General features: G+C 38.7%; 1 protein-coding gene across 4 annotated transcripts in view; it reads right to left on the reverse strand.

The window, feature by feature from the left end:
• Positions 1 to 27,058, reverse strand: part of CAMTA1 (calmodulin binding transcription activator 1) — a 1,244,145-nt gene that overhangs the window by 796,940 nt on the left and 420,147 nt on the right. The gene's annotated exons all lie outside the window — the stretch shown is intronic.

Consider the following 27,058-nt stretch of genomic DNA (forward strand, 5'->3'; position numbering starts at 1 on the left):
CAACATAAGAAGAAAAAAACTACTGAACAAATTTATGATGAAAAGCAGCAGGGTCTGGAAAAGTCGCGAGCGAGAAGCAATATCCTCCATTTAGCGAAGCATAATTTTTCACATTTTATTGCCAGAGGCTGGATCTCCTTAGATGGTTTATGACCTGCAAACATTTACTTGTGGATTTTGTAGCTAATGAATTAAATGTGTCAATGATAGGTATAAAAGAAGATCTTGTAAGTAATAAGTGCTCCTTGGCTGCTGATATATGGCACCGGGGATTTGCTGTGTTCTGAAAAACCTAGGAAACTTAGAGGAAGAAAATGCTTATGGCAGAGACAGTGGTGGCGGGCATTAACCTTTGTTTTATATACTGGTAATTAAATAAGGCCTCCTTCATAAAGAAGGTTGGGGTTATTCGAAGCAGCCTGTAAATCTTATAGACTTCCCATTGCGGGTTTATTGTCCTTCTATAAATATTATTTATTTTATATGTTATTTTATACATTTTATGAATTAAAAATATAATGTGAGAGCTCAGCAGTCTGGAGCCACATGATGGTGTATCCTTCTGTATTTATGTTCTATTATCAATTCATTGAATTGTGAAATGGTTAAATGGTCATGTCCTCGGGCACATGCGGTTTTGTATACTACTAGAAAGACGACAGTGCGCTGAATTCACCGCACTGTTGGCTTTCCCGTTATGTGCCTCCAGGCTGGAGATATCGGTGCCGTTAGTTTCTCTGCCCACGGCCAGAAAGGCATTCCTAACAGTCTAACTGAGCTGTGAGGAATGCCCCTCTTGACAGTACTTGTCCATAGACTAGTACTGGGGGGCGTTCTTTACAGCTCAGCATCATCGCTGGGTAGTAAGGAACGCCTCCTCTGACAGTACAAGACTATGGACGAGTACAGTCGGAGGGAAAGGGGCTTCCTCACAGCACAGCTAGACTGTCAGGAAAGCCTTTCTGATGGTGGGCAGAGATCGGTGTCGAAACTAATGGCACCAGTATCTCTTGCCCCGGGGCACATAACTGGAAAGCGGGAAAGCCGTTCAGTGTGCTGAATTCAGCGCACTGTTGGCTTTCTAGTGGTATATAAAACCACAAGTGCAGGAAGACACGAAAGGTCCTCTTTAATGAAGCCTCCCCTGCTTAGACATAGCTTAAAATGATGCAATTGTTCTAACAATAGCACAAGCAAATATCAGAAACTTTGCAATGTATCTCATTAGAAAATGCCTATTTCCCCCTTTCCCTCCTGAACTGATCATTCACCCTAAATTCCTTGCTAAAATCCAACATAAGAAAGTAGGTCAACTATAAACCCACTGAAGGATTAAGTTCAATGCTGCAGCTTCAAGTAAGTGTTTTTTCTCACCCCAGTGCTTCTTCGTAAGTTGTGCTATAGAGATTTAGGGGAGAAGGAACTTATCTTCACTTTGTCTGCAGTGTACAGGAGACATACTGTAGAATATAGACATGCTGTAGAAGCTTTATTACCCGTCTCCACTCACTAGCCAGGGAAAACTGACAGAAGGGAAAACTGTTCATCTCAAATAACAAGCACTATATGGCTTATCTAAACAAAAAAACTGGAAAGCTCCCTCTGGTGGTGGCTCTAGCAGACAGAATGTTATCACTGTCTATGCTGGAGATTAAAGTTGTATAAAGATAAATTAAGTGTTTTTTCACAAACTTAACAAGATTTACATTTGTAGACAAATAAAAGTTAAACATTTTTGCAAATATGAGTAATTAAAAAATTATGGGAAGAACATGCAAATCTGTCTTCCATGATGTAATTAGGAAGTCAGGTGCCTCAGTATTGCAAACCAATAGAGGGCGCTCACTGGAATGTGCAAGCCTGTCTTCCCTGATGTAATTAGGAAGACAGAATCTCAGTGAAAATAGCCCAATAAAGGCTGCTCCCGTTAACATCACGCTCGACCTTCCAAGAGGCCTTTGTTTTGCAATGATGCTGGGATTATCACCAGGTATAGTCTCTCAACGAGGACGGCCGTTTCCATGTTGTTGCATCTCGGTTGAGAGACTATACCTGGTGATAATCCCAGCATCATTGTAAAACAAAGGCCTCTTAATTAAAAAATTTGCAGAGAAAATTTATGTTCTTTAAAGACTTTCTCTAATGATTTTAGTGACAGTCTTTTGACTAGACAAAATCAACCAAATGTTGTCTAGGTCTTGTCCCCTCCATGTACTATCCATGCCTGATAACCTGTTCAACTTGAATTTTTAACAGTATACAGAGTTAAATATGAGTATGTTCATGAGAAAACCCATCAAAAACTATTAATATTTGCCAAAATAGGCAACTATGTTACATCACTATGGATAGGTCCATGTATGAGGCTCACTATAATAAAACCATCATGTACGTTCAATATAGAAGTGTTCATCAGAAGGCCTTGGCATTAGTCATCTAACACCAATATAGTTCCATAACGTTCTCACATATATGCTTCAGAACAAGTAGCATTGTAAACGACACTATTGACCTATGACCCCATCATATTTCCAAAATTCAAAATCAGTCTAGAACTTGTAAAAGAAAAATAGCAACATTTCAAAAACTTACAAAAAGATTGAAACATCAAAGATGGGGTTATATAAGCAAAAAGGGTTGGCTAATTTTTAGTGCCCCACTCGTCCATAGGTTGTGCCTGGTATTACAGATCAACCCTCTTCATGTGAACCTACAACACTAGACACATCCATGAAGAGGAGTGGAGTTGTTTTTGGAAAAATAGTAGATCTTTTTATTCTTTTTGAATCTTACACGGTTCCTTTGAATATTATTTGGAAACCTTACCATAAAGTTCTGAAGTTTGTCAACTCTTTGCAATGATTGACTGTCTCCAATTTAGTGTAAATTTAGGTTTTTAAAGCGCCGTACATTTTATTTATAACTAATTTTGAACTGAAAAATGAACCATTTATTCGTCTTCCAAAGTAATCACTCCTGAGCTGCGATATTTTGAGCGGATAACTAAGTATGAAGCCATATGCTAAACAGAAGCCGTTCATTTTGGAGTGATATAAAAACACGTGAGAAGAGATGCCACGCATCCCACAGAGACAGCAATACGCATTTGCAAAAATTTACAGTGCTCTGTTAGTCACAGTAATTGGCTTTCGGAACACAAGAACAGAAAGAAATACAACAACACAAGGCATAAACAGAAACAGCAGTCGTAAAAAACTTTCATACAAAGTGCTAGCCTGACGATATTTCATCGGAAAAACTCCCTGGTGACATTAGCAAAATTATAACAAGGAACAAAGTTGTAATGTGCATGTGATCACCATACTGAAAATACCACAAAATCCACATGTTCTGGAAAGTTAAAGTAACATTCCAATTAACTAAAAAGTGTCCCTTGGTTTTGTCCAGTATTATAGTAGTTATCTTATTGTACATAATGGCAGTATTACGGTAGATATGTTGTTGTATGTAAAAGAACAGTATTCAAAAGTTATATTCCCATACATAGGGACCAGTATTATAGTAGTTATATTCTTGTACATGAGGCAGCAGTATAGTAGTCACAGTCTTATAGTGGCATAATTATAGTAGTTATATTCTTGTACATAGGAGGCAATATTATAGTAGTTATATTTTTGTACATAGAAGGCAGTATCATATTAGTTTTATTCTTGCATATAGAGGACAGTATTATAGTAGTTAGGTTCTTGAACATAGTCAACAGTAGTATAGTAGTCATATTCTTGTCCACAAGGGATAGTATAATAGTTACTAGTTATATTCTTGTACATATTATATGCTATTATAGAAGGGTATATTTTTACATAAGGCAATATTATTGTGGCTAGTAGTATTAAAGTAGTTATATTCTTGTACACAGAGGCAGTATTATAGTAGTTATATTCTTGCACACAAAAGGCAGTATTATAATAGTTATATTCTTGGACATAGGAGCTGCATTCTAGTAGTTATATTGTTGTACATAGGGGGCAGTAATATAGTAGTTATATTCTTGTACATAGGGGCAGTATTATAGTAGTTATATTCTTGTACACAGAAGGCAGTATTACAGTAGTTATATTCTTGTACATAGGGGGCAGTATTATAGTAGTTCTATTCTTGTACATAGGGGTAGTATTATAGTAGTTATATTCTTGTACACAGAAGGCAGTATTATAGTAAATAGATATGTTTTAAACAGAGCTTTATTAGTAAAAACACAGGACATGAACATAACACCCAAGATGATTTTGCTTAAAACATGAAAGATTTTAAAGTTATTTCTAATTATGAGAAGTGAGTAAATATCTACCGAGTCTCCACATGCCCTGTGATACAGAGAGATCACAAGGTGAATTCCCGTCTCTCAAATACCTTCCAGCTAGAGAGTCTGGTAGGATAAAATTTGTGAGCAAGTAAAGGAAAAGTGCCAATAAAACTGCCTTGCATCTGTGCCAATTATAGGTCCCAAAATGAAAGTGCCCTGACACTTCAGAAAGGCAGCGCTCCTGCCAACTACCAAATTTGCATGATGATTCCGATTCTGCTACCTGGTGTCATTTCACATCTTCGGGAAGTGACATTTAGGATTGCATTTGTCTCATACCTGCTGAGACCCATTCCACCACCCAGTAAGCATATTGATCGTCAGTCATGCATCTCGCTGGAAACCATTAGAACTGTTTCATCTGAAAATGTTCTTCTTTCCTGTCGCCTGCATGTCATAACAAGTGACTACTCTGAGCTGGAGGGGATGACGGACTACGATTAAAATACTGACCACATTTTATTTCTTTTATAAGCTGGTACTTTTTTATTTGTGAAAACTTATGTACATCTCAAGGAGGTTTAATGAGGGAAGTTCTACTTTTTAACTTTAGATTAGTTCATAGTCAGTTAGTGCACAACATATGATCTTTCCAATACAACTTTATTATCTTTCTTATTCTGTTTGCTTTCTTTAACATCATTTTTTTCCTTTCTGCCAAAGGGAAAACATCAGCAAGCAGGATCTTTAAAGGAGGTCTGTCACAAGAACACAGTATATTAACCCAGTCCTGCAGAAAAATAGGTGATGGTTGCCTAAATCAGTGTTTTCCCTTTGTGACTTGGTACCTCGGTTGCTGACATATCACTGTTTTTGTCAAAATGCAAATGACCTTTTGGAGCAATGAGGGCACTGTTCCAAAGAGCTCATTTGCATATTGACAAAAACAGCAATATCTCAGTAACAGAGGCACCGAGTCACAAAGGGAAAACAACTTACTAATCTGCAGGGTGGGATAGAGTTGAAGGACTCTGGTGACTCCCTTTAAGGACTTTGGCATACAAAATCTATCATATTTTGCACCATTTTTGAAATTATTATTTATGATTATTATACAGCTTGTTTTATATTCTTTATCAATTGCTCACGAAGATGCAGTGAATGCAGTATTTGCTTTCCGGAGATGAAATTTTGCCTCGTCATTTTTTGTTACAAGTGACAGAGTTACCCTTGTGACATCACATGACCTAGCTGAGCCATGTCTATGACTATAACATGACATAGCAGAGCCATCTCTGTGATGTTGCGGAAATGCAGCTTCTTTTGTTGCAGATTATGTTGCGGTTTTTTGAGCCAAAGCAAGGAGTGGATTGTGCAGAAGGTAGAAGTATAAGAACTTCCTATAAATTTCCCATTCCTTTTGTAGCCATTCTTGGCTTTGGCTCAAAAAACTGCAACAAAATCTGCAACAACAAAAAAGCTCCATTTCAGCATGGTATTTTTTAAGTAAGTTTTTGAAACCAAACCAGGTGCGAGTCTTAAAAGATGAGAACCTATAAAGAGCAGGGGCTAATTCACTTATTTTCAATCCACTATTGATTTTGGCTTCAAAATCTCCATCAGAAAACCTCAGCATGGGAACACACCCTAAACACTGGGCTGGTAAGACTGGAGCAGAAGAGGAATAAAAGTGTTAGGCTGAGGCCCCATGTTGTAGAAACGCAGCTCTTTTTGTTGCAGATTTTGTTGCAGTTTTTTTAGCCCAAGCCAGGAGTGGATTGAGCAGGAGGGAGAAATATAAGAACTTCCTATATATTTCCCATTCCTTTTGTAGCCACTCCTAGGTTTGGCTCAAAATAACGCGGCAAAATCTGCAACAAAAAAAGATGCGTTTCCCCAACATGAGGCCTCAGCCTTAAAAAGTATTAACTTTTTTTATTTTATAATGGATCCTGCTTTTAGCTACATTTTTGGAAAGCCTCGATAAAACCTTTAACTTAAAGAGGTATTACCATTTTAGCAACATGCTGCAGAGATGCGAATATCTACTCTAAAGTAGCAACCACCAGGGCTATGGAAACAGTGTATTTCAGCTGTGCTAAGCTGTTTCTGTAGCTCCCATTCTCTTCTATAGGAGTTAGAGGAATAGTATAGAACAGCACAAAGCTGCTTGGGTTTTCCATACGTCGCACCATAGAGTGATGTGATGTCACTAGACCCAGCTAAGCAGTCCCCAGGATATTCCGGCCCAGTATATAGCTACCACTCATGTCATTATAGCTGTATATTTGTCACTACTGAGTGAAAATGTAATATCTTCCTTCAAGTGAATGAAGAGAAGGAAAATTATACTTAATTGTGACTTTTTAAAGTAACCAACATGATTGAGAAGAGACCAGAAATAATGATTAGACCTGAGCTACAGGTTTCTTAAGAAACTGACAATGTCTTTGTTGGGGATTAAAGATGATTCAGCAGGAGACAATGACGAATCTAGACTACAAAAGACACAATTGCCCGACCAATGGATATGTCATTTGTTATTGTGTATTGATGTTTCCTGGATGGACGTTCTTATGCAGTAACAGTGATACTTCTCTGTCACTTCTCTATACAAGGTTAAATAATATGCCAAGTAATAACATGTACATGTCGCAACCTCCTGTGTCATTATCTGCTTGTTACAAAGCAGCTCAATTCCTCCTTTATGTTTATCATTTGGCTTCTATGGGTTCATATCCAATACTAATACTAAAATTTATACAATGAGTGGTCAATTTAATATAATATAGCTAATATATCAAGTAGACAAGAGATATAACTATGTTATTGTTATTATTATTATTATTATTATTATTATTATTATTATCATCTTATATTTTACCTACTAATATATTTTTTAAATATAGAATTTTTATTTTTATTAAATTGAATATCCATGCTTAAATATTTGTAGCTGGTGAGAGTCATAGCCACTTTCTCATATCTACTCTTTTGCCATTAACCAACATGGAACTGAATTCATGCATAAGTTCATGGTTTATGAATATAGTACCTGAACTATAAGACTGTCACAACCATGTGCATGTGACCTGTGTGACAGTTCACTAACTTTATATTGATCTAAGTATTCTCCTATAGAAGCAATATACCTCCATATGTCTGGCGTCCAATGGAACATGTCTGTCTTACTCATATGACATCCTTACAGTAACACCTCCATTGAGTTATAGCAGTCCTGCAACAGCTCAGTACAAAATAAAGATATAATAGAATAGAATAATATATTATAATATGCTCATATCCAGCTCCATCATATTCACAGACTTTGTCAGTCACTGTCCCATATAGGGCTCACAATCTCCATTCCCTATCAATATGTTTTTGGAATGTGGGAGGAAACTGGAGTACCCGGAGGAAACCCACACAGACACAGGGAGAACATAAAAACTCCTTACAGATGTTGTCCTTGGCAGGGTTCAAACCAAGGACTCCAGCACTGCAGTGCTAACCACTGAGCCACCGTGCTGCCCATAGTTGTGCTACAGTTCCAGGGCTGCAGTTCCTATCCCTGCCATTTCATATCCCTGCATACCAGGGAGTGATGAATTTCTATGCACCATCCCATAACCACTTTGCCCAATCACTAATTTCAGTAAATGGGAAATCCTCACTTTGTGGGGACAGGAGCTGTGACACTGGAACGCCAAGACATTTATAGATGAGAACTGTTTTTTTATTTCTTTCTTTTAAACAAATTTTTTAATCAGAGATAAAAATAATAATTAGAAATATATTTCAATACAAATAAATAAACCTATATTTACTACAATGTAGAATATTTGTAATCAAGTATAAATATAAATATTTTTACAATTATTTCAAAAAAATATATTTTTTCTTCTGTTTATTATTATTATTATTATTATTAATAAGCATAATAAATTTATATATATATATATATATATATATATATATTATAATAAAAATAATATAATATAATCAATATATATAATATAATAAAAAATAATATTCAAACATTAAGTATTCTTATTATTGTTGCTTCCAAAGGAATAGAAGGTTGAGTGAGTAACCTAATAGAAACAGAGACGTAAGACATGAAAGCATAATGCTATTTCTGATTTTGTTTATACTTAGATACTTAAAGACTTCAAGGTCATTCTCTTCTAAATTTATTTCCCCTCCCCCTCCAGAACCTCTGGTGGGAGTACTGTGATTTATTCTACCCCGACCAACCCGCAGTCTGATCTTTCCTTTTTAGAGTGTGCGCTTTATTGCCTAGCTTTAGATCGCTATAAAGTCTCTTGATTTCCTTGCCTCCCTCCCAAGGTAATTTTAGCATGATAAAATATACCCCTATGGTTTCATCCTCTTATTGGTGTGAGGAAATAAACCACACAGGGTATGTTTTCTGGCCTTATCTCTGTAACACACTACAAAAACTGCCGGGAGTTGCGAATGGAGAGTAACAGCAGGTCTGAGGAGATTGTAAAACCTGATTAGATGTATTGAGAATGCTTAATTACAAGGCATAATCTCATCTCAGGGCTTTGTGTTGTAAACCTTCATTTTGGCATCTTTTATTCTTCAAACGTGTCAGGCATTTTTGATGGAAATTGTGATGGAGAAGAAAAAGAAACGTTCCTTAGATTTTCACAAGTCGTCATTATCGTCTTAATCAATTGCATGTGACACCAGCAAGGCAAGGGAGTCTTATCTTTCATAACAATCCCGGGCTTTCCATTCTCATCTTCTTATTCCCTGTATTTCACTCATAAAATCAATAAGAACACCTTTCCTACTTGTGGCCTCTGAAGAACTGCGAAGAACATTGAGCTCTGGACCAAGAATGGACCAAGAAACTACAGCTTAGAACCTACACATATAGGTGTCTTCTTCTTGGGCAAATATGATGAAGCGATCTGAAAGCTGTTGTAGTAGGGTTTCACATTGACCAAGATAGAAATTGGACCAACTGATCTTTTTGGATATCATTGGCTCTGGTCCAATGAACTCCATCAACTTGTGCTGGGTTATGCACTGCAAGGCCCAATAGAATAATCTTACTTTAGCAGTCCTATTTAAGCTTTGAGAACTATCTCTATGAAGAGTGATTACGGTAGGGCCTGGAAATAGCTTAGTACATAGACAATCGCACTATTTTTGGCGCAAGTTCTTAGAATTGCGACTTTTCCCGCACGTGAGCCATGCTTGTCACTTTTCTTATCCCCCAACAAATTTATTGCTGCAGGTAATGATTGAATGTTTAGAATCTAGCTGGAAAGCTGCCATAGTTTGCAATTTCAGGTGCACAGACCATCTGAGATGCCCCGAAATTATTAAGAGGGGTTCAATCACACCAGTTTTAATAAACAAGATAGGAAACCTACCATTAACTATGGAATATTGAGGCTCTCCCTATTTGTGGAGGAAGAAGTGGACCAGTAAATGGATTTCATTGTTCAGACTTCAACTTTAAAGGGATTCTACCATTAAACTACTTTTTTTCTAATGAACACGTCGGAATAGCCTTAAGAAAGGCTATTCGTCTCCTACCTTTAGACGTGGTCTCCGCCACGCCGTTCCGTAGAAATACCGGTTTTAACTGGTATACAAATGAGCTCTCCACAGCAATGAGGGCGGGCCCCAGTGCTGAAAGGCCAATGAGCGCATCCCCATTGCTGCCCAGAGCTCTTTCCTGCACCGCCTCCTTCTTCTGCAGCAACTCCATCTGTTCTGGCTTCTCTTGCTCTTGTAGTTCTATACAGGAGCATAGAGAGGCCACCCCAAAATGGCTGCCGGCCATATACTCTGCTCTCATCCACTCCTCACACAACCGTCTCCAAAATTTCTCCCGTGCATCCCCCATACTCTGGAACTCCTTACCAAGACACATAAGACTGACCCCCACAATCACAGGCTTCAAGAAGGCCCTGAAGACTCACCTATTCAGAAAGGCCTACAACCTCCAATAACACTATCACCTTACTGCCATCTGAACTGTCTCCCCCTCTCCTTCTGTCTCTCCCCCCTTCCGCCATAGATTGTAAGCTCTCGCGGGCAGGGCCCTCTACCCCACCGTGCCAGTCGGTCATCGTTAGTATTATATCTACCTGTATATTCTGTGTATTGTATGTAACCCCCAAATGTAAAGCACCATGGAATTAATGGTGCTATATAAATAAACAATAATAATAATATTAATGCAATACTCCACAGTGCTTTATGTTATTCACATAGTATAGTTGCTCTAGTACAAAGAGAATGAGCGGTGCACTACACAAATATCCAGTTTCTATAACAATTGCTACATTTGTATAATAGTCCTTTTTTTGGGAGGACCATCCCTCTAAAAAACAATTTTTTGCTGCAGGTTTGGATGGCCATTTCTGAGAGGTTTCAGTGTATATATATTCTACATTTGGTAAAATTCATTTCAGGAGACGGTGATATGTGTGCTATGTACATCCCTTCAGTCCACTTTGGATTGGTGTTCTTCTCTGCTACTGACCTTTTATCTGTGATTTATCATAAGCCCAGCATGCAGGATCAGTCACATCAATCCCGAAACCTCTTTATATCATCAGCGGCATCTTTTTAATTCCAAATAGAGTCACACAGCTCTCTATGTATTTACAGGAGAAAATATCTTGTCATTGCAGCTCACAGTGGAAAGTTTCCAGGACAGCGTGCATTTAAAATGACGTCTGCCTCGCACAGCAAAATGGTCATGTACACATCCAGGCATATGTGGCTCGAAATGACGGAGACTCTCCCTCTGACTGTGAATACACTTCCAGGAGTAGCGTTTGTCACAGCGGGAGCTGGGGACCTCCACAGTGAAAGTTCAGATCCCTGTTGACTTATAGATACTAAACAGAGATTCATTTTCTGGGCAGTCACGGCAAACAAAGGTCAGATGGGTTTTGACAAATTTTTTCCCACACTGCAGAAATCCAGCTCTTGAATGTCAATGCAGCAATGGTGAAAATCAAGTCTTTGATGAAAGTCAAGTCATTCACGTTCCCATAGCAAATAACATGTATGGGAAATAATATATATATATATATTTTTTTTTTTTTTTTGCTTTACTTATTGCTATTTTTTCATGCCTAAAAGAATAACTGAGGTTATAGAAGCCAATTGAAAAATACGGTATTTTGAGTGAAGTCGAGTTTAATAAATTCTGCTAACTGAATGGTGTATGAGCAGCGAGAAATAAACATTTTCTATGAAGTTATCTTTTAAGATTATATCTATACCATTGGAAGTCGGGACACCTGCTAATGACATGTTCTATTTTCTGGAGCTCACTTTTCAGCTTTGCTGTGTAGACTTGGACAAAGTCGGCAGAGTCATCTCATTATGTTTAAACGTGGACAAGGTTGGCAGAGTCTTCTCGTTATGTGTAAACTTGGACAAGATCGGCAGAGTCATCTCGTTATGATTGGAGTGCATAGGATTTAGTGTAAGATAAAGCTGGAAGCCCATATAAATTAGGATAGCAACAGTATACACTGATCTGAATACATTTTTCCTATTACTCCCTGCCCTATGAGAGAGGGGTTTTCCTATATTTTGTTTTGAAATTTCTTTCTATTAGCACCAATTTTTTTGGCTGAAGGGCCAATTTGTCTGTCTATGCATGTACAACCCAGCTTTCACCCCAGATGTTATTCCCGAGGTTAAAGCGGACCTTTCATCAAATCGGGCCCATGCAGTTTTATATACTGCTGGAAAGCTGAAGGTGCGCTGAATTCAGCGCACTGTCGGCTTTCCCGATTCGTGCCCGGTGTAAAGCACTATTGGTCCCGGGACTGTAGCGCTTTAGTGTCAGAAGGGTGTTTCTGACTATTAGCCAGGAACGTCCTTCTGCCTCACGGCGCCTATCACTCTGTGCTGTGGAGCGGGGAGGAATGCCCCCTCCCTCTGCTCACACAGCTCGTCCATAGACGAGTGTTATCAGGAGAGAGAGGGGGAAGTTCCTCCCCGCTTCACTGTACAGCGATATAGGCGCCGCGAGGCAGAAGGATGTTCCTGGCTAACTGTCAGAAACGCCCTTCTGACACTAAAGCGCTACGGTCCCGGGACCGATAGTGCTTTACACCGGGCACGGATCGGGAAAACCGACAGTGCGCTGAATTCAGCGCACTGTCAGCTTTCCAGCAGTATATAAAACTGCATGGGCCCGATTTGATGAAAGGTCCTCTTTAAGGATAATGTATAGATTACCATTTTTTGAGCTGTGGATGGCCATATTGATAGAAACTTCCAACTGAACTTCAAAAACAAAAAAGAACACTTCAAGGATAGGATTTCTGATTTTTGATAATTCCCTTTAACCCATTATACTTATGTTCCTTTTACTACTGATATAATGGGATATAAAGATTCTAAAGGTTCCCAGGAAGGAATAATGATCAACATGCATTGATGTATAATATCCTGAGAAGTAAGAAATGGCCATATCCCCTGATAAGTGAAGACCTGCTGGCATAATAAGTGAGGGTACCATTTTCTCGTAGCTCAGGATTATGCTAACGTCAAAAAATTGCATAAAATTCTATTCTTTTCCCCTAATAGCCTGACAATTACAGAGACGTCTCATCTCCTACCAATTGCATATATTGCTATGTTTTTCACACCCTGCAAAGAAAATATGTACTCAGAGAAGATAAACAGAGTGGACATCCTGTTATTAAAGACACTTTATCTCCCGGAGTCCATTGGCATATTGAATCTGAGTAGCATGAGTCCCAGTAAGCGGAGGTAGTACTTGAGATTCCACCATGTATGAATCGGGATATACCAAGGACAAAAGATAGCTGAGAAGAAAATAGATATGGACAGGGAGAGGGAAAATAGACAGATTTTAATCTGCGACAACAGATAGAGGCACGGCAATGGGAACATGCCTTTGAAATGTCTTTGAATTTAAGCGTGCGTACAACTCGGCAAATTACGAGGCGCATAGATGCCATTTTGATATATAAAACCCTGTTTATTTTCTGGAAATTTTTTTTAAAAAATGAATGGCAAATTATTTGTAAACGGCGAAATTACCTTAAAGGTCAAGTAGGCATTAAGATAGAGTTTGGCATCCGGATCGCTTACACTTCAAAATCTTTCAAGGTGGGAAGATACGTTCCGAGATCAATGGATTTCTACACTGTGCTATATAAGCGGTTGGTGTTTTGAAGTGTAGATTATTCACTCCTTTAGTATTATACATTTCCTCTATAACTCACTTATTAATGTTGTCAGTCAGCAGAACAATGATCACATAAATCTTCCCGGGTGGAAACATTGTTGGCGGAAAACTCAAGAACGTTCATTCAAGGTCAAAATGGCAGAGTCTATAAGAGTCTATGTACAATTCTCAGCTCTTACAGCACAGTGCCTGATCCAGCATACCAGTAGTGAATAATCATAGATTATAATGAATTCCTAACCCTTTTGTATTGTAACACATGGCGGACACAGATATCACATCATTTGTATAAGGTCTGCAAGGGGTTGACTCATCTTCAAACTTGAAACCAGAATAGAAGAGATCAAATGATTGTCACGGATCCTGAGTCAGATTGACCCACCGATAAGCTGTTATGGAATGGTAAGCCATAGTAGACTGTACAATTCTTCTGCAGCAGGACCAATAAATGTCCCCTTGTAGTGTAAGGCCAGGTCCATCAAAGTTATTGATCCTCATGAAATCCATATTCCCTAACAGTCGTATGAAAATGGGCTGGATATGAAACAACTCATAAAAAAGTTTGAAGGTAGCCATATATATTAGATAGAAATAGGACAATAGATGAAGAAATTAATTTCTTGTGAACAATCATTTGGCACATGGAGCCATATATATCTTTGTCCATATTGGCCCTTACGGTTGTTTAGAAGGCCACCAAGGAAGAGAAGGTTTGGTGAGAATACTCTTGGAAATCATTTATGGGTACGAGATCCATTTGGAGATCATTTATGGATAAGAGATCCTTCAGATTCTAGTCTAATGCTTATAGATATCAATTTGTAACCAAATGTAGTCATAATGTAGCTCAGAGTTAATATAGAATGGCAGATCTTCAAGTCTAGGTCAAGGTATTTGAATAGGTTTTACGCTAAATTCATCAGCTCACAAAAATCTAAAAAATACACTCTATGTAATGTAAAAGCCCCCAATAAATATATGTGCATGAGTTGTTTTCTTTTGCTGAGTATTATCTATGGTGACCATATACATTCAATAGTTTAGCAGCCAACAACCATTAATCCCGGTCTTCCCAACACCCGCACTTACTTATTTTGTTAAACCAAGTCTGCAGTGTTGTAAATGGTAAGAGGGGATTAAGACAGTGCTAGATCCCTCTGGTGTTGAACCATCTCCCTTGAGAATAGAAGACTAAAATTGAACATGCCCTTTATTTCCTAACACAGACCAAAGAAATATCATCTAAAAATGTATCATATAATACATGATCAGCTGGTCCGACTAAAAATTGCTTGGCTGACTTAGCCTAATGTATATGGCTACCTTAAGATGTTTTTAGTAATACTTTAGGTAAGACTTGTGGCCAACATTGTTGTTCTCTTAGAAGATGACCAACACCAAGACCCCCAAATGGACCATGTACTTATATATTTAATCATGTATGCTGGAATATCTAATGTTACTACACCTAGAGAACGTGAACATCGGCATATCAGTTGTCACCTGATTTTCCCCATATATGTATGGCTTCATTACCTATTTCTGAAGAAAGAAATCTCATCCTGTCAATATATAAAATCCTATTGCAACCACCCATGGTTAACCCTTTTATGTCTAGGATAACTACATTGCTATAGTTAAATGAATAAAAAGATAGTAGATTACCCATATCATGTCAATTAACCCCTTTACTACTAGCAGAGTCTCTCCTCGATTTCACTGTGGCATCTACAAATGGTTAATGGCCACCTATTGCATGAGAACCATTGATAGATGGGTTTCTGCCTGAGGTTTCACACATGAACAAAAGACTTGTCACGTCTGCAGAATCCCTGTAAAGCAGCGGTAAGAGACCTGGGGGCATATTCTGTATCCTAACAAGTCACCAGAACATCAGCTTCAGGCTACAATCTCCAGTGATTGAAATGTGGAGAGAAATAATGAAACCACCGCTCAGGCTCTGGTGTAAGAAGATGCACATGTGTAACTGGTCAGTCCTCCATGTACCAGGAAGACATATGAATATTCATCTTCTAATGCTGAAATGTACATCTATCTATAGAGGTCTTACTAGTTATTTTACTGTACAGCTTATTCCCATGTTACATATTCTTTGCTTATTTAAAGGGGTTGTCTGGGATAACAATTTTATTAATATGAGGCAAGGGAAGGTGAAAAAAATAAAAAACATACCTGTCCCCAGTGCTCCGGTGTTTTCCAACGCGGTCCAATCCTGCTGCTCCATGTGTTTCCTAGCAGTGGGAGTCCCCGCCACACTGTCACTTCTCATGTCCCTTCCCTTAGGCTGCTGAGATCACAGATTGACCTCAGCAGTCGCGTGCAGTGGGGACTTCCAGAAATAAAGGAAGTTCCTTTGCTAAAAATATTGATGACCTATCCAAAGGATCAGTCATCAATATGAAATCAGCGGGGGTCCAATAACCAATAACCCCACCAATCAGCTGTTATCAGCAACTGATACACAGAATGGAGCAGGAAGCAGACAGCACTGTTCTCTGTGTAGTGGCCAGACAAGGTACTACACAGGCTCCCATTCCCTTGAATGGAATATAACCTACAGTGATTCAATTGAGTTGCCACACAGAGAAGAGAGCTTTCTGCTTCTAGCTACCTTCTCTGTGAGAAAGGATGATTTTTGGGGGTGTTGTATGTTGGACCCTCACTAATTTGATATTCATGACCTTACGATGAGTGTGTTGTGTGTTGTGTGTTGGACTCCCACTAATATGATATTGATTACTCTAGAATAGGTGTAAGCGTGTTGTGTGTTGGACCCCTGCTAAACTGATGTCGATGACCTTAAGATAAGTCTAAATACTTTTAGCCCAAAAAACCATTTGCACAGCATAAGAAAAACATGGTTCATGTCTTTCAAAAACAGCTGACCGTAGAGTATGTGTGGTACTGCAGGTCAATTCTATTGAACTGAATGAGACTCAGTTGCAATACCGCACGCATCATGTGGACAGGTTTGGTGATATTTTTCATCTAATTTCTTTTCACAGACCTAAAGATCAAAGCTTCAGACTCTTTAGAGGAAGGGTGTCTGCGGCCCCAACTTCAAATCACATCCTCTTCTATCTTCATATTCTTATTACAATATTGCAAGAACACTCATCAGCATTTAATGCCTTAATTTATACCTTATTTTCCAGATTGCTGAGTTTACAGGGAACATTGCCCAGAATTGGCCACAGGTTAATATTCATTTTATTTTTCAAGAAAATGACCACTGCATTATTACACCAAAGACATAGCTCTTTCTGGGTATTACATGCTGGTAAATTTTGTTGTATTACTTAATGTAGGAGAAAATGCAATATCCAAATAAAGTAAAACTAACATTTTCTTTTGAAATTCTCATGTGGGATTTAGTGTGATCCTTGCACATGGTACAGAAAGAAGAAGACATGGGCACTCCTTTGTAAACCAGTGTGATGCCTGCGTAATGTGTGGACATGGTTAGCTCTTCACAGTAAGGGACTATAGAGGGTCAGTTTATGTGGTGTGGACCATGACCCTGTATTTGGCACCCCATTAGAGGACAGCACAGTGACTCACACAAATACAATGTAGCGTACTAGTGTAGTCGTTACAGTCTCTTAGAGAGTACAGTCTTGATGGTCACACTTCACAATAGAAGTGCAAAGCTTACAATGGAGCGACAGATACTGGTCATTGCCAGGAGTAACAAGAATAGTCTCTATATACAGTTCACAAGACAACTCACAGGTTTAGCAGACTAGCTGGGTCACAATCATAGGTCACTCTATTAAGCTAGGGTGTCTCTGCTTAGAGATGACCTTTCACGTCCCCATCAATGTGTGGTTTTATATGCCGCTAGAAAGCTGACAGTGTGCTGAATAGTGCTGAAGATATCAGTGCTGTTAATTTCTGAACCAATATCTCCCTACTGTCAGAAGGGTTGGCCTTACAGCCAAGAATCATCGCTGGGCTATGAGGAACGCCCCCCTGACTGTATTCTAATATAGCCTTGTACTGCCAGAAGGGGCGTTCCTTACTGCCTACCAATGATGCCAGACTGTAAGGCCCTCCCTTCTGCCAGTCGGGAGATATCGGTGCCAAAACTAATGACGCAGAAAACTTTACCACCGGGCACATATCCGGAAATCCAACAGACTGCCAAATTCAGTGCACTGTTGGCTTCCTAGCGGTATATAAAACCGCACATTGATGAGGACATGAAAGGTCCTCTTTAAATCCACCCCTGCCCCAACCATGGAGTGGTCCACAACTATTTGCAGAATCATGGGCTATCTCAGGGAATAACCCTTTAATTCTCATCCCAGAACCAGCATATTCATGGATTATATGTACAGTTCATTGATTGTAAGGACCGTGCAATACTTCATTTCCCCAGAGGTGGCGCTGCAGGGTAATTAAACACTTGTTGTCACATTCCCACATAGGTTAAAGCTGATAGCTGGGGACCCTTCTAACAGAATGAATGATTAATCTCCCATTGTTATAACCTCATAAATTATCATATATGCTCACCAAGAAAAATTCCTGAAATGATCATTTATTTCCTACTATATTTTTCAATGACAACTCCCAGGTGGCCACATGGATTCTCTCAGGTAAAGCTCTGCAGCATAAAGTGAGTCATCGAATCTTTAGTAATAAAATGAATATCCTGCGGTAGTGTATAAGTTAATCGAGCATCACAATTATAAAATATTCTGCAACAAGCATTTCACAAAATACATTAAATATATATTACATTTCCTTTTGTTCCATCAGAAACTGTGCGTTTATAGACATAATGCAGCATAATACCAGAACACAGCCATATTTTTTACTTAGTCACCTTTTACTCCATTAGGAAATATATTGTGCATTGTGTCTTTATAGCCCATTTATCACATTTTTGCCAATATCTGAGAATAATTTCCAGGCTTCCTTTGCTATGAGTCGGTGTATCTACGCTTATCGGGTCCTATAGAATCAACATCATTGCATCTACCCAAATGAAAACCCGTTGCTGACTATTCAGCTATACTATGTTTTTTATTTAATGTTATATCGTATCCGACCCAATCAGTATTAAAGGACTATCTATGAAGAACATCTGTGGATAGGGGATAAATAGCTGATCACTGGGGCCACCACCAATTACAAGAATATGGGTACTGTGTCCCCTTTTGGGTGGAGGGACAGACATACATATGCACTGCCAGGGCCATATTACTGCATTGGGGGGCCTGTGCAATCTTTTTTAATTTCCCCTGCCCCCTCACCCACCAATGTTACATTAAATACTCACCAAACTACGTTTTCATGAACTTGCAGGCTCCATATGTAATATCTGTGGCTTAGCACTCATTGCGCTTTCCTGCCTCAGACATCATCAGCCAAAGGCTGAATAATGGAGCACATATATAATAGCTCCATGCTCCACTATTATATGCAACCTCTATCTGTGTCCTAAGGACACAGAGTGGACATCACTGCCTGCCACTTGGAACAGGACAACACCCAAAATGTGGGACTGTCCCACTCAATCTGGAGCAGCTGAGGGCGCCCCCGCAACCATAAGGCCGGTGCAGTTGACCATTGCACCTATGGTTAAAGCGACCCTGTGCACTGCCACTCTGTTCATGTCTATGGGACTGAGGTCGATTGGCAACTGCTATTCTTGGCTTCTTGTCAGTAGTCCCATAGCATTGAATGGAGTGGCAGTGTACAGACACGACCGCCACTCCATTCAAATGGATGCCCATTGTAGTAATTGGTGGGGTACCAGTAGTGAAGTATGTGTAGATATCTAAATATATATATATATATATATATATATATATATATATATATATATAGTTATAACTGTATTATCCAGAAATGCAACTTGAAGCCCTTGGGGCCCAATGCAAAATCTGTAATGGGGTCCCTACCTACCTTGTTTCATTTAATATTATTTTATGGCACCTTTGGGACTATCTCAGGGTCCAGGACCTAGAAGCTACCACTTCAAACCTTATAGCTGTGACCTTGATGTTATCAGTTTTCATCTTCACAGGCAACATGGATCCATAAAACAATTGCCTACTTTGGACACCATATTAACTCCATGTGCTTTCATTTTATAATGATCTCAAAGACTGCCTACAAGTGTTCAATATGGACCTGTAGAGACTTGGAGTGTTGCTGTACAAGATCCATGCTTAATGAAATGTCATGTGTATGGGATCCCATGGGTGTATTGACCTACTGGATGGACCAGCCCAGAGCAAGGGGTTGTATGTCAGACTATTATAACGTGTGTACAGAAACTAGTGCCTACCGAAATAAGGGTGACCAAGGAGATTAAAAACAATAGGCACTGGGTATTGTGAAATTTTTATTGTGATCTTGAGGGGGGGGGGGGTTCCCAAAAATACTCAATGAAACTACCGAAAAAAAGAAATATAATTGCTTTGCATCTTTAGTGACTCTACAAATCCTTATGACTTTTTAAGCAAGGAATTCTGTCCAATTGACTCCATAACCCACATATTATTCTTTCCGACAGCTAAATGCCTAAAAAGTGAACTTTTGCCGTCAACTTATTACAGACTAAACAAGTTGCCCTTTTGCGAATAATGGTTTTTGTTCAGCTTGGGTACCGATGCCGGTCTGTCGCTTTTCTTGGCAGCCGCTGCGCAGATTTAATTAATTTAATTAGGGATGAGTAAAATATATTTGTTAAGGAAATAAATTGCACAAACTACAGAGGAGTAGCAGCCCCTGCGAAATCTCAGGAAACATCTCCCCTTCAAAGGAACCTTCGTATCGTCATTTCTCCACCTCAGCCATATTGGCCCCGAGTGCACCATCAATTTTTTTTTCTTTTAGGTCGGTCCAAATAATTATGAAATTAAAATAAAGTTCTATTTCTTCGCCTTAAATCTGCCTGCCTGAGTTTGCCTGCCAGGGAATTCTCTATTCAAGCTTGATGGCTACAGTCTATGCAAATAAAGACGGCTCACATTGCCAACGGCCCTTTCGTTTTGCCCATTTATCAGAAGTTTTTCCAAGTACAAAGCCAATTTCGAAACCAGCGTCGTTCCATTTGGCTCCTCTTTGTTTTTTTTCTGGATTTAAACTATTATATTGATTTTTACACATGAGCCAGACCCTATGTGACTGGTCGGGATGAAGGATAAAATGCAAGAAGCTGAAAAGAGACGGAGATGAGAGCCAAATATGCTCAACACCTGACAAGAACACTTAAATTTATGACTGCTCTCAGAAGAAAGCTTCCCAAAAGCGTTTGGTATATTAAGATGATATGTTCTAATCAGAAGGATGGATGAGGAGAATATTTTTAACTGCAGCTAAGGCACGGCCCTCTCTGGGTTCAGTTTGAGATGGTGTCTTGTAATTATGGGTGAGTGAACTGGTTTAGGTAAGAAAAAAACAAGCTCTTAATGTGTCAAATTAAATCAGTTTTTTGTCTGACTAAGATCCCCGTGCGAACCCTCTCACAATCAGCCGTGTCTAAAAACATTACTCCAACGTGTTAAATCTCTAGGCATCAGATGGGCATTATTACAGGTCTGGGTGGGAGAGAGTCAGCTGGGTGACTGCAGAGGTAATTGTGTCAGGGCTATCCCTTTCATCTCCTCTGTTTAGCACTAGGTGCAGCTTCATTAAATGGCTTTCAATTTAAAATTGCAGGATTGTGGCTGTAGAGGGGATGCAAGAGGACAGGGTGATAGGTTGGAACCTAAAAAATGTGAATTATCTATCATTTATCTATCTATTACCTATCTATCCATCTATTTTTCTATCTATCTATCTATCTATCCATCCAATTATCTATCTATCTATCTATCTATTTATTCTATTCTACTCTATCTTTCCTTCCTTCTATCTATCTATCTATTTATCTATCTATCTATCTATTTATTCTATCTTTCCTTCTATCTATCTATCTATCTATCTATCTATCTATCTATCTATCTATCATCTATCTATCATCTATCTATCTATCTATCTATCTATCTATCTATCTATCTATCATACTTATCTTTCCTTTTTGCATTTATTATCTATACCCTGTTTTTTCTTCCTCCCTTCCTTCCTTCCTTCCTTCCTTCCTTCCTTCCTTCCTTCCTTCCTTCCTTCCTTCCTTCCTTCCTTCCTTCCTTCCTATTTTAGCTTACACACTATAGCCAAACACTGAAATGTTGCTAATGGTCAATATAGTGACCCTATTTTTTCACTTGTAAATTGCAGACTGATTTCTGTCTGTCTATCTAGTCTTTCTCTCCTTTCTTCCATCTAATCTATCTCTTGTATGTTTATCTTTCCTTCTATCTACTTATCTGATTATCTTGCTAGATAATTATCTACCTTATCTTTTCTTCTATCCAATCTATCTATTACATGTTTATCATTTTGTCTATATACTTAACATCTGATAACTTTTTCTGGCCTCTATCTATCTATCTATCTATCTATCTATCTATCTATCTATCTATCTGTCTGTCTGTCTGTCTGTCTGTCTGTCTGTCTGTCTGTCTATCTATCTATCTGTCTACCTAGAAAGAAAAATATTAAAGCAGCACAGCACACTAGAAAAAAAGGTGCAAATCCAATGGAAGAGGGTGGTAAATCCTCAGAGTGTATATAATTAAAAAAAACATGGCAGCACTCCTGTAGTTACCAAAACAAAGTGGGTTTAATACAAGACAGGCAACATTTCAGTCCTCTCAAGAATCTATCTATCTATCTATCAAATAATTGTAGAGCAGCACTTGTGCTAGTGCAGATAATATGATATGTAATATATTTCAACTATATTGACTATCATAATAAAATGATAAACTAAATGGCTATTAATTTGAGAATATCACTAATCAGAGTAGAATAGGATTTGTAGACAGGGTTCATACATGATAAGGATCTAATATAGTTAGGGTAGTGTTCATACATGTTAGGCAGGCAAGTAAGGAAGAGTCCAGTTGTGTATTAGCACCATATGTCAAACAGACATGGGCATGATTCAGGATAGTACATGGATCCAAGTAGAATTTTGCACCTCTAGTCCCCAGTTTCTCCTATGGTATCTCTGCACACATTGCACAGTGGTATGGAATATCCTGGCAATTTATGATTAAAGCATAAACCTAATAATAATAATAATCATCAGCGCTGTGCAAACAACCAGGAGCAGCAATAATTAAGACCATTTGTCCATTGTCTTGGGTCTTTTGTAACAGTTGGCTTTTTCCCAAGTTATTTTCCATTCCTTTTATAATATCTATATAATTTGTTTAATTCATCACATACACACACATACTGGCCATGTAATTACTGCTTCATGCTGGGTTGCAACAGGAAAAAAAGAGAAGACACAAAAATATAATTGGATCTTTCTTTTAAAGGAAAACCATAGTTAACATTCCAGCAGTGTGGAGGATTGCCATTCCAATTAGCTGATTCAGGCTCAGGACGTGTCAATTACCAGGAGGGTTACACAAGGTGTATGACATACTCACGACTGGATTTAGTCTACTAAGCTGCACTTACTGCTCTGACCTCATACAGATAGTTATGTCAATGGTTCCATAGTCTAGTACTGAATCCCAAATGGAAATATTTCCAAGGGTATTCTTTAAGTGGTTTCCCCATTAATGACATTTATTTCCTATCCATTGCAAAGAGGATCAGTGTCCCTGAAAGATCACGAGAACATGAATCAGAGTGTTTCATATAAAGAGAATGGTGGTGTACATGATTGGTCAGTGATCCATTCACTTTAAAGGGACTTACAGAAATCAGAGAGATTCCACCAGGTGCTCAGAAGAGGCGAGGGAATGAGAGTGTAACTGCATTTCACACCTCTCCTGAGACTTCACATATTATACTCTGGTTTCTGAATATTTGGACTCCTGAATATAATAATTTCACTTCTGGTTCATAGGTGAGAAAGTCCCCACATTTTGTATTCGTATTGAACCCAAAACCTTTGAAAAATTTGGGTCAAATCTGGTTTGATCTGAACTGGTACGCCTTCCTCTGAACCTAGATGTCATCTCATGCACTGGATGTCTCTACTGTATAAAACATTAAACTGGATCATGTGCTAAATAATCTACCCAGTTTATGTCAATGCATAGACTGGTGGAGATTCTATAGTCTGCCTATATGTAGGTATAGACAGTGCATTATGGCAAATGCCTCATGTATGGGTTCTGGAGCCTTCTCTAGTTCAGGGATCCATGTGGATACTCACTTGTTTCCCTGGTGTCCAGTTTTAGCCTGCCTGTGGATATAGGATCCTTTGTGGGAAAACCCCTTTAAAGACTAGTTGGGTTAGGTTAGGACCCATACCCACTTCTGCATTACATCTCTGTACAAGTTCTATATGGAAGTCTTTCATGCCTCAGATTACAAAAAAATTGAGCCATTGCAAAAATATCTCCACCTCCCCCTCTACTCAGAAGTGTTTCATTGAATAAAATACTCATTGTTGTTCTTAGTTTAGAGCTCTAGAAAATCAATGTCGCTCCACATTCCCTTTCAGCCATGTGCATGATGCCTTAATGTTGATCCCTGAGTCATAGTTTGAAACGTCTGAATCCCAATGCAAAATATCTAATAGCTGGCTCCAAAATACAGATGTAGAAGAGTGGCATTTCCTCCCCCTCAGACTCTTGGTTCAGAGTGCGACTTCTGTATCTACATTCATGATATTATAGTTACACCCTGGATAACCCCAACTCACCACTATTACATAAAAGCAAGAAATGCGTCCAGCTAGGATAGTACAACAGCTTCAATTTTAGAGAGTACTGGGACTAAGTTGAAATTCCAAACTGCCAAAGGCCAAAAGTGGCAATTTCTGGTTACAATTTGATGCTTTTATTCTAATCTTACATCCCCTTTAAGTATGATGAGCTTTAAATAATGCTGATGGAAATACCAAATGCATACCAACTAAAATCTTTGGTCTCCTACACTTCCCAAATCCTGAGTGCCAACGTCCTAAAAAGACAACTTTACCCAAAAATTATAAAGCACAAGATAGTAAATTAAATCCACATCAATCCATATAATGAACGACTATCCACAAGAAGGCCACACAATTATTTTGTGAGTAGAAAAACACACTGGCCGGCAAAACAAATTATTAATGTTTACATTCATCTTCTGTAGAGTGCAATTCACGAAAAAAATAAACCATTTTAAAATATCACCTCCGGAATGGATCATTAATCAGCGTGGTGTAGAGCTCAGTTTTAGCAGTGTACAATCCTACAGATGAAACTGGTGACATTTATCAACCAGGAAAACAGGAACATGGAGAGTGGCAAAAAAATGTTAAATGTAACTCGTTCAGTGCTCCAGAGCAACAATCCCCAGGACAGAAGGAACCAGATGTAGATCGAGAAGCTAGACTGGAATATAATTCATGTAACAATTATATTTTTACAAGCCATCTAAGGATGTAAAGGCATCAGAACACAGTAGCCTTGGTCAAGGAACACCACCAAACAGTATACATTGCACTGGAGGATCAAGGCCAATTATAACGTGTCGGAGATGGTGATATCCACTCTTCTTTACTTTTGAATTGTTAATGTCTAGACCATGACCGAGCTCGAGAAAATGATGCATGAACAATGCTCATGAATCGAACATAAACTACATAATAGTGACTAGACTTTAGATTCTTTCTCATAGAATCTGTTTCAGGCAGGTATCCGTTCTCATTACAGGTACGTGAACAGATTAATTATGAACAAAGTTCATTGTGAATTTTCCAAAATGTCAGATTTAGCCGAACCTTGTTTCAAAGTCATGGCTGAAGCCCAATAGAAAACAATGTGGGGGAATATCAATATCATTGTGCTTTCACAATATTTCACAATTCAGCTGCAATACCTTTAAGGTTACCGTGTCACCCTAAGAAGTTTCTGCAGTTTACAAAGTTTCCTGGGTTTATCCAATTAGCAGCTGAGGAGGCCTATATGAGACCCTTCCCTCCTAACCCAGGTTGCCAAATAATTTAGTTCCTCTCGTCTGTCTGTGAACCTGATCGTGTGAATTGAATTGCTTTACTGACCCTCGGCTTGTTCTTTGAATTATTCGTTTGCCTGTTGATTCTGCAATTGATGTACTCATTTGGACTTGACCCTTGGCTTTATACTCCTGATTCTGTATTTGACATTTTCTCCTGCTTTTGGCCTGCACAACTATTCTCCTGTTTTTGCCTAGTAAGCCAATTGTGGGTTCTGGTTTGGTTTTGGTTTTGTTGACAATTCAGTGTCAGATTCTGCAAAGTCCATCTAGCCTTGCCTTCTTCTCTAGTTCATGGTTCTATATTGATTTTAAATAGCTTGTTCTACTGCTCACTGTTAGCAACCAGTTCCTACCTTTGCTATTATTTGCCCTTGCATTTCAACCATAACTGTATGTACTGAAGAGACCCCAGAGTAATCAACAATCATCTCTGCCTTGTACCTCTGGTTCAGACACAAATTTCCAGGTTAACCTCACGAATATTCATGAAACCATGATGCTTTTCAGTGCAGCACTGCTCACAGCCATCAGTTTAAGGTTTATATGCCTATATATGAAACTCTGGCTGGGACTACATCCAGTCAGAGCTCTGAGACGCTGAATCAATCAGAGAGCTGCCTCATTGTCCTATCCTAAGCTGAGGCGGGGTATTTAATCTCCAGATAGAGATTATTCAGGAGTCTGTTATTAATTGTAGTTAAGTTTGTGGTCTCATTTATCTGGCTATTTGTTGTATTACTGCTTATTGACTTTGACTTGCTTTCCTGGTTATTCAGTTTGTTACTGATTTGGATTTATCTGTGAACACCTGGATTCGACCCTGGCTTAGACACTATTATTCTTCTGATACTGATTTTGATATTCTTGTGCCCTCTTGAGTTTGACCCTGATTGTATATTATTCTCTGCTGTAGGTTTGATGACCTGATCTTCCTCTGTAAGTACATCTATTTTCCGACACTAGTGTCATTGTGGTAACCTCTGTCCCAATTGGTAAAGTCCAACCTGCCTTGTGAAGTCCTTAAGGGTAACCTTACATGCTACCAGCCAGCTCAGTGTAGGATTATGTTCTGCTTGTTATCTTTGAATTGCCAGGTCTTGCAGTGTATTTGGAAACTGCTTAATCAGCAATTCCTTTACTGGGGAATTGCTTAAGTGGTAATTCTATTACAAAATCTCTGCTAAACTTCCCTATTTAGGCCATTATAGAGCAATGTACATCTTTTAGTGTTGTAATAACCATATAGACAATGGCAGGCTTGTCCACCAGATTACCAGAGGCTCCTCCAATAGGCCAAGGATCTAACGCAATAATGGTCCAACAGAAGACACCCAGGTTTGAATAATTCAGTAGCACATTTCTTAGAGGTTACTGCAGAGTGGTCTCCTAGAATCATTTTATCTGGTGAGCCCAAGGAACCTCAGTCCAGCGCTCCATATAGAACGTTGCGTTATGTGTATAGAATAAAGATACCCTCACACAGATCAAGGGGGGTACTAGACATTTGC

This window comes from Leptodactylus fuscus, chromosome 6 (assembly GCF_031893055.1).
Source record: "Leptodactylus fuscus isolate aLepFus1 chromosome 6, aLepFus1.hap2, whole genome shotgun sequence".
In the NCBI taxonomy this organism is placed as follows: Eukaryota; Metazoa; Chordata; class Amphibia; order Anura; family Leptodactylidae; genus Leptodactylus; species Leptodactylus fuscus.